The 9088-nt window shown below is 38.8% G+C and overlaps 1 non-coding gene across 1 annotated transcript; it reads right to left on the reverse strand.

The window, feature by feature from the left end:
• Positions 1-782: 782 nt before the first annotated feature.
• Positions 783-889, reverse strand: LOC111877164 (small nucleolar RNA R71). Its single transcript, XR_002845305.2, has one exon. It is a non-coding gene; the product is annotated as a small nucleolar RNA R71 (small nucleolar RNA).
• Between the last annotated feature and the right edge of the window lie 8199 nt (positions 890-9088).

A 9088-nucleotide genomic window follows, 5' to 3' on the forward strand; every position in this document is an offset into this window, starting at 1 on the left:
GTCACAGAATTCACGACGTGAGTTTTATAAACTCACGACGTGAAAGCCGCGATTTTCAGTTTTTAGTATTTTCTTATTTTAGTGCAGTTTTACGTTTTTAGTTTAGCGAGTTGCAGGAGTTCATGACCAGAGGATCTACCACACCTTTGGTGCCACCAATTGAAGATCCAGAAGCTGCACTTCACAAGAAGACTGATAAGAAGACGCCGCTGCAAGAATTAAAGTCAGCATTTTCAAGAAAGTCGGGAAAGAAGACAGGAGAGTCAAGTTCATCCTCGAGGCACAAGAGCAATTTTGAGCACTTGGATCAAATACCCGTCCAAACCGAATCTGAATACGATACCGAGCCCGAATTTGAAGAACATACGAGCGAACCCGAGAACGAGCCAAGGAACGAGATGGCAGCAATTGAAGAGATGTCCATGGGAGCTTACAAGAAGCGGATCCGAGACGATATGGGTCCCAGTTTAGTCCAACCCGCAATACCTGCCACTACCACATTCGATCTGAAGGGGCACATCTTGACTTCATTGAAGGATATCCTATTTTTTGGGGAAGATCATGAGGATGCTTTTAAGCATCTAGATGAAGTCAATGACAATGCAGATTACTTCAATGTCCCAAATGTCAATAGAAACATCGTCTTGCTTAGGATTCTTCCCATTACTTTCAAGGGAGCTGCTAGAGATTGGCTAAAATCACTTCCACCAGGCACAATCACCACTTGGGCTCAAATGCGTGAGCAATTTCTGGACCAGTTTTTCCCACCATCCAAGATAGCTAAACTCAAGAAGGCAATAGCCAACTTTGAGCAACAGTCGGGGGAGTCATTATACGAAGCCTGGGAGCGGTACAAGGGCTTGCTCAGAAATTGCCCTCAGCATGATCTAAATGTGCAACAAGAGATGTCGATTTTCTATGATGGGGTCAACGTTATGACGATACAACTCCTTGACTCTCAAGGACCTTTGAAAAAGAAAAATCCAAGGGAGGTCAAGGAGCTAATTGAAGAATTCGCGAAGCACTCTCGCGAATACCACAACCCTAGGCAAGATGGAATCAAAGGCGGTGGAGGGGCCCAAACTGAAGAAATAGCAGCTGTGATGGCTATGCTGAATAATTTGGATCGAAGGATAACGCAAATGGACCAGTCAATACATGCCATAAAAGTGGGTTGCAAGAGATGCAGTGGTCCACACTTGACCAAGGACTGCAATTTAGATGAGTTTGCGAACAGAAAAGCTCAAGTATGCTACTCGAGTGGGGATAAGTTTGATGAGGACTGGAGGAAACCAAAGAAGGAGTGGCTGCCATATGAAGAGTATAGGAAGCAAAATGAAGAAAAGTATAGGCAGACAGGTCGAGGCTTCTATCAAAAGGAGCAACCACTAGCCGAGAAGAAACCCGATCTAGCGACCATGTTGATGAAGTTTATGGAAGCTTCGGAAAGGAGACACGATGCCACTGATTCTGCTATTATTGAACAACAAACTTTAATAAAGAATCAGCAAGCCTCCATCCATAACCTTGAAGTACAAGTTAGTCAACTAGCCACTTTAGTTCATGAGAAGTTATCCCCGAAAAATCCCGAAACGAAGGCCCAATCTCATGTAATGGCCATAGACACTGAAGAAGAAGCCATCTCTGAGTTCCTGGAGGCATTGGAAGAAGAACTCCAATAGCCCGATCCAAAGTTGAAGAAGCTCAAGCTCGAAAATCGTGAAGCTGCTGAATTCCAGAATTCACGACGTGAACCATATAAGTTCACGACGTGGGCTCGTCATGAACATAAAATTCTGTAGCTGGTACGGTTTATCAGCCGCCTTTGCCTTTTCCTTCCCAAGCTACCCTTAGTCCACTGGAAAGAGAGCATAGAGAGTTTGTCAAGCATGTGAAGGGGATCCCAATTAATACTCCCTTTGTCGAGTCCTTATCCAAAATTCCCGAGCATCAGAAGTTACTGTAAGATTTGATAGACACTCGCAAGCAATTAAAGAAGCATTCTAAGTTGATTCTAAGTGAAAAAAAGCTCAAAAGCTGTGTTGGGAGACACACTGAAGAAGATGGGAGATCCTGGACGCCTCACTCTTCCGTGTGAATTTGGCAACAAAATGAAGGTTAATGCTTTAGCCGATTTTGGGGCTAGCATTAATTTGATGCCTTATTCATTTTATCAGAAGTTAGAAATTTAGAAGATGAAGGCTACAAGAATGACTATTCACATGGCGAACCGTTCAGTGCCACAACCCCGGGGCATCGTGGAGGATATTTTGGTGAAAATTGGAAAATTTGTTTTTCCAATAGATTTTGTAGTTTTGGATATGAAGGAAGATCCCGATGTTCCTATTATCCTTGGTCGTCCATTGCTTAACACTGCTGTAGCTTTGGTTGATATTCGCGAGTCTAAGCTCACCTTGAGGGTTGGTGATGAAAAAGAAGTTTTTGGGATAGAAGATGGCTTTCCAAAGGAACATGTTAAAGAAGAGGTGTTCACAATCAATGAAGATAATGAACTAGAAGAACTGGAAAAGCTTATGGAAGAAGAGATCAAGGCAGTTCATCGAGTCAAAAGAACAAAACCTAGAGCATCTATACCATATTTGGTTGAAGTCATAACCTACAAGAGTCCACCTTCTTGGGTGAGCAAAGAAGATGAAGAGATGAAAAGTGATGAAGAGGAGGTTACTTCAAGGGTGCAAAGCTGGTGGTGAAAGAGGAGGAGGATGCTATGGAGTGCAAGGAAGAAACTAAAGGGACCAAACGCAAGCTTGAAGAAGAGGTCAAAGCTAAAAAAGAGAATTCAAAAAAAGCGTACAGAAGGCGAGTTCAAGCTTACAAGAGGCAATTCAAAGAACAAAAGATCCTAGTGGCGGATTCTTCCGAGGACTCAACGTAGGAGGCACGGAGTCCAGCTCAAGACTCCAAGAAAAAGAAGCGCTTCTCGGGAGGCAACCCGAGTTTGGTTTGCAAATTTTTTTTTCTCTTTCTTCTCTTTTCTTTTTGCATTTTAGTCTTAAAAAAACATAGATCATGTCATCCAACTCTATTAGAACATAATTAAACACTAAATGTAAGAACTATAAAATGGAAGTAGTAATAATTGAGAATTTAATTTAAAGTCAAAATTGAATTAGTATAAATTTTCTCTTCCAGACTTTATTCACGACGTGAAGTTTAGAAATTCACGACGTGAATCGTGAATGAACCGGATAAATACTCAATGATATAGTTTAGCCCATTAGACTAAGAGGCCCAAGATCAATCCGTGAGTGTATGGCCCAGTTTTAGTCCAGATGACATTCACGACGTGAATCTTTACGAATTTACGACGTGAGTTTTCAATTACACGGGACCACAGAATAAAGCCATAAACAAACCAGTTGACCCTATTTGTTTATACCGCACAAAAGTAGAAGAGAAATTTGGTCCCCCCTTGGTCCCCATTGTTGCGATTTTAGCCGACAAATCTACACGTTTTCTTTGTGCTTACATACTACTTCCATCAAAGGTAATGATTTCTAATTATTAAGCTTCATTTTTCTTTAATAGTTGAAATTAGGGCTAGGGTTTGTTCATATGTTAAATTGTATGAAATAGCTCTAAGATTCGTAAATTACCCTTGGAATGTAGTTGATTAATGGTTGAAAATGCTATAGGAGTAAACCCCAAGCACTATCATGGCCGATTCATACAGAAACCAGAACGAATTTTCGAACCTGTCTACGAACTCACGACGTGAATTCTGAATTGTGAAGTTTCTATGTTTTTTTCTAAATTGTTGGGTTCTTGTTTTGGCTGTGTTGGTTCCCTGTTTTGCAGAAATGGCACCTAGAAGAGACTTACAAAAGTAGAAGCGAAATTTGGTCCCCCCTTGGTCCCCATTGTTGCGATTTTAGCCGACAAATCTACACGTTTTCTTTGTGCTTACATACTACTTCCATCAAACGTAATGATTTCTAATTATTACGCTTCATTTTTCTTTAATAGTTGAAATTAGGGCTAGGGTTTGTTCATATGTTAAATTGTATGAAATAGCTCTAAGATTCGTAAATTACCCTTGGAAGGTAGTTGATTAATGGTTGAAAATGCTATAGGAGTAAACCCCAAGCACTATCATGGCCGATTCATACAGAAACCAGAACGAATTTGCGAACCTGTCTACGAACTCACGACGTGAATTCTTAGGAATTCACGACATGAATTCTGAATTGTGAAGTTTCTTTGTTTATTTCTAAATTGTTGGGTTGTTGTTTTGGCTGTGTTGATTCCCTGTTTTGCAGAAATGGCACCTAGAAGAGACTTACCTCTTGGAATTGCAAGCTTACACCCATTTTACGAGTTTCCAACCACTACACCCCGGGAAATTTACACGTGATGGAATACTCGGTTGGGATGGCTCTACAATCGAGAGTTTGTTGTGGCTCCCACTATTCAGTGGGCGAGGTTGATGGAGGTTGGCTTGGTTGATAGGATGTCCCAATATCTCACAAAAATCTTTTTGGGGGACGGATTCCAATTCATATGCAAAGGGTGGTTCAACCTTTTTAACATCCAGGAGCGTATGTACAAGGAGCTATGCGTGGAGTTCTTTTCCATGGTCACATATCATGACAATGTAAGAGATCCCACTTTTCCCCGTGCTTTGGTGTTTTGGTTAGGCGGGAAGTATCGGGAGTGCAGTCTAGTGGAGTTTTCTCGTCGTATGGGGCTCTATGAAGCTCATGAGACCATCACTCATGAGTTTATTTTGTTTTTGAGGGATGCCACGTGGGTCTATGCTGATGGAGTGTCGGGGCCAGAGTTTTGGAGTAACATTGCCACTGGAGTGTTTAATTCCGGTGTATCGCCCGAGAGTAGCATCAAAAGCCCGATACATCGCCTCATCCATCGTTTAATCACTTTATCCATTCATCACAAATGCCACGGTAATAAAGTTACTAAAAGTAACTTGTTCTTTTTATGGTGCATCCTGCAACCAAGTGTTTGCTGCAACATTCCCTATTTTTTGGCGCGATATTTGGCGAACTATGCGACAAGTGCTCGTCCTGGAAGCCTCATTTGTGGAGGGCATTTTGTTACCCGATTGGCCCGCTCTTATGGCCTCCTTGTTCCTGCAATTACTCGTTCCCTAACATGTATTGAGGGGAATGAGTTTAGCATGGGGTATCTGGAAACAATGACGGTGGTGAAAAATTATGGCACACATTGGGGAATCCTTGGCGATGATGATGATGACGACGAGGAGCCGGCCGACCAATCTGTGCCAGAACCGAGACCGAGGCACAGGAACGTGAGAGGAAGGGGAGACCGCGGGCAGCCAATACACCCACCTGCTTCCATGATCAGTACGCCTTTTGGAAGTGACATGGCTGGTTATTTTGACCAACTATCGTTAAGTGTAAATTGGATCGGCGGTACTATGGAGAATGTTGTCCGACATCTTGGAGTGGAGCAGCCGCCTCATTTGGGGTATCATTACCCGATTTGCCCACGATGGACGGAGTATGGCGGACGCGGAGGTGATGGAGCTGGAACCAGTGGAGCACATAATGATGAGGAGGATGATTGATTGTTGTTTATTTTTATTTTTATTGGTTTTAGTTTGTTTTTATTGTGCTTTATTTGTTGGGATTGTAAGAACTATTTGAATATTATGTTACTTTTATTCTTCTTTGGTGATTGTTTCTCAGAAATTGCTAGGAGCGCCTAGAAAGGATAGCGAGGTATAAGTGCGTACGTCTTTAGCCGGGAGTGTTTAAAGCCGAGAGTCAAGACCCATATTTTCAAAATAAGTGTGGGGTGAGTCAAGAGAGTGGAAAGTTAGCGAAAGAGTCAAAAAACTGGTGAATCTAGAAGAGTCTTAATACATTAAGACATTGGATTGAATTGTGCACATTAGAAGAGGATTTGGCAATGTATTTCTGTCTGCCCAGTTTTCACGACGTGAACCCTAATTATTCACGTTGTGAGTCAGTTTTCAGGAGGTTCCCAGAATACGCTTTAACACGACTTCACGATGTGAATCAATGTTCTTCATAAATTCAAGGCTCTTGACATATTATTATTCCATGGGTTGATACTATTCTTCTTGTCATTATTCTGGAGATTATTTTGGCTCATTTTTACTACCATACAATGTGGCGTATTCTTTCCCACATTTTTCGTTCTATTTTGGAGATTTACACCACATTTGAAGACGATTGAAGGCTCGATTTCATGTTTTGCCGGTACATTCCTTATTTCGCGAGTTCCAGATCCAAGTTTCTATTTTCGGAGTGCATATTCAAGATGCACGTTTTCCGCACTTTTGGAGATGTTTATGCCACTATCCCAGGGGAGTCTGTTCCTTTTTCTCCCTTTTCTTTAATTTTGATTTATTTTATGCATACAATGAGGGCATTGTATGAAATAAGTGTGGGGTAGGGGTAGAAGAAGCAAATTGCTAGATAATGGTAGAATTTGATAGTAAAAATTTAAAGTTTGAAAATTGAAATTTTTAATAATTGAATCTAGTAATAATAATTTGAACTGTAGTTGCTAGTGTTATATGAGATGGTCCGATAAAAGTTCAAATGTTTAGTTGAGCCAATACACGTTATAGTGCATTTGTGGCCTCCCTTATTTTAATGAAATCATGGAACAAAAACATAACCCCGCTTGGTTTGAGGGATGCAATATGTCTAGCAGCCTAAACCTGAAATGTATCCAAGAAAGTTGTTATCGTTAACCAATAAAGGTTGAGGTTGAGCGTCTCTGCTTAAGCATGTAGGTTTTGAGTGAAAAAAGTGAGGTATATGTAATAAAAAAAAGAGAGAGAGAATTGCAAGAAAAGTTTGAAGAATTTTGGAGCAATTAAAGTGAAGATCAAAAGATCAAAATTCCAAGAAATTCAAAAAGTTGAAGATACCAGAAATCAAATCAAACAAGGTGGTGAATTCAAAGAAATCAAATATCAAATTATCAAGGAAGTGAAGAATTCCAAAACGCTTCATAGTGGTATCATAGACTGTAATTCTAGATTATGTATGCTTAGATTGCTCAACTATAAATACCTTGAGGTTAAGAGGTTTTCTGCGGATGGATTCGGAGGGTTGCATAAAATGAGCATTGTTCGGAAAAAGTGGGCAAGTGTTTATGAAGATTGTGAGTATTTAAAGTATGGGGGTACTTTAGGAAAATTTTAGACACAAATGCATGCGTTGAGGTCTTGGCATAATGGCTGAGCTGGAGTCGGATTGTTCTATATGATGTTAGTAATAAAGGGTTAAGTTTAAATTTGCTTGAGGGCAAGCAAAGTCTAAGTGTGGGGTATTTTGATATTGCCATATTTATACCTATTTTTAGGCAATATTTAAGTACATTTTTACTAATAAGTTGTTAATTTGTTTAGAATAATGGTACTTATGAGCTTAAATGTTATTTGCAGCCAAAAAGAAGACATTTTGAAGAAAAGGGACTAAAAGCATTAATGAAAGAAACTTTGGGAATTAAAAGATTAAAAGAAAAGAAAATCTGGAAAAAGCGTTCTCACGTCGTGGGAACTTGAAGATTCACGACGTGAGAGTTGGTTCTAGAAGATAGGTATGCGGGTGAAGGAATCATTGACGGGCACGGTTATCTGAAACTCACGACGTTAATATGTTATTATTCACGATGTGAATTTGTAAAAATCAGCAACTATATATACCCTTGACCATTACGAATAGAGGAGACTTTTGGCTGAAGAGAGGAGTTCGAGAAGGCGATTTTGAGCAGAAGAAAATTCCTGGAAAGTAGTTTTCAACACCAAAAGAGTGAAGGTCCATAATTTAGTTTATTTATTTGTTAACTAGGAACATGTTTCACATTACTTTGATTTATTTAGTTGGTAAAATTGCTTGTGTTTGATTTGTATTAACTAGCATGCTCGTGTTTGTTTCTCTAGTTGCTTAATGTCATGTTCTGTGTAGCTTAGTGACCATTAACTACATGAACTTGTCTACCTAATGATTTAGTGAACATTAAATTGTTAGAGCTAGGATTGACCAATCTTAGTTAGTAATTAGAGTAAATAAACTTAGTTGTGCTAGAGAACGTTTATTGTGACTATAATTGCGTTTACATAATAAATCTTACATAGCATATTCATATTCATAATTGATTATGTGTTTAATTGTGTGTGACCATACATAGTTTGACATGAATTAATTAATTATAGGTAAAGTTAGAACTAAATTACTAATACAACTAAACCAACTTAATAATCCATAATCATTAGCTAGCCATAAGAAAGAAGTGGATTCGAACTAGACAAGAGTGTGTTTTTACTTATTGAATTTGATTTAAGTTCGTCTGATCTTGTAAAATCAGATAAAACCCTTTTCTAAACTTGTTAATAACTAAGTTAATTTGATAGCAAATAGATTAATTAGTAACACCGTTCCCTGTGATCGACACCCGACTTACCCAAGCTATACTGTAATCCGACTAGGTACACTGCCTATAAGTGCATAGTTAGTTTAAGTTTGTTAGGTTATAAATATTAAAATTAGTGGGTACTTTTGTGCACATCACTCATGGAGTTAATTGTAATAGTTCCTTTGTATTTAATGAAAAGGCTCTTTAAGAAAACCCTTATTTCTTATAATAAAATGGTGACCACGGTGATTACTTCTATAATCACTTAGTTTATACTGGCTATATATGATCTAATATCGAATAGATTGTTAATTGGGTGAATCTGCCCTAGGCCCACAACCAAACAAGGAACAACAAGTAAAGCGAAAAGCACACATCCAACTACCTGTTGGGTATTAATAATATATAACCATGATGTATAAACTAAGGTATTATAGAGTCAATCACCTAAAGTCCTTTAAGTTTATACTGGTTTAATAAAATGGATTAAACTCTTTACCGGTAAGTTTCTAGTTTTGTATACCAAATGTTCTGATTATGAAAATATGCATTGTACTAGAAAATTGTGCATTGAATTAGTGTCCTATGACTTGACCCATACCTAGTACCCTTATGATGACTGAATGTATACTGAACATATATATATATATATATATATATATATATATATATATAATCAAATAGATAATAG

The sequence above is a fragment of the Lactuca sativa genome, chromosome 4 (genome assembly GCF_002870075.4).
Source record: "Lactuca sativa cultivar Salinas chromosome 4, Lsat_Salinas_v11, whole genome shotgun sequence".
Taxonomy (NCBI): Eukaryota; Viridiplantae; Streptophyta; class Magnoliopsida; order Asterales; family Asteraceae; genus Lactuca; species Lactuca sativa.